Consider the following 538-nt stretch of genomic DNA (forward strand, 5'->3'; position numbering starts at 1 on the left):
CCAAGGGATCACAATCATTCAGAGTCAAATGTAAATTACAGAAGCTTGTCTTCCTTTCAATTAAATGTGGTTTCAAACGTCTGATTTACTGGGAAGTAGATGGCCAAGCCTAGCTTCACAGATGCCTCTGGGTAGACTCGAACTTCCTCCTTTCTGTTAAGCAGCTGTTTGTACCACTCAGGGATTACCAGGAGTCCGGGGTGGCAGCTTAATTCCTTTTAAATTAACACTCTTAACTGCTGATGGGTCGGGGTGGGGTGTGTGGGAGAGGCTGGTGTTGGTCATAAACAAACAAACAAAAAAAAACTCACTGGCAACAAGTTGATTCTGACTCACAGCGCCCCACTTTGTGTTTCTGAGGCAGTAAATTTTTATGGAACTACATTGCCCAGTCTTCCTTCCAAGGAGTGGCTGGCGGGTTGGAACCGCCAACCTTCTAGTTAAAAGTCAAGTGCCTTAGGCACTATGCCACCAGAGCTCCTTGCTGTTTGTTGGTCATGCTGTTGTTGTTATGTGCCGTGGAGTCGGACCTGACTCA

This window comes from Orycteropus afer, unplaced genomic scaffold, assembly GCF_000298275.1.
Source record: "Orycteropus afer afer isolate SDZICR_OR568_19922 unplaced genomic scaffold, OryAfe1.0 scaffold00571, whole genome shotgun sequence".
Taxonomy (NCBI): Eukaryota; Metazoa; Chordata; class Mammalia; order Tubulidentata; family Orycteropodidae; genus Orycteropus; species Orycteropus afer.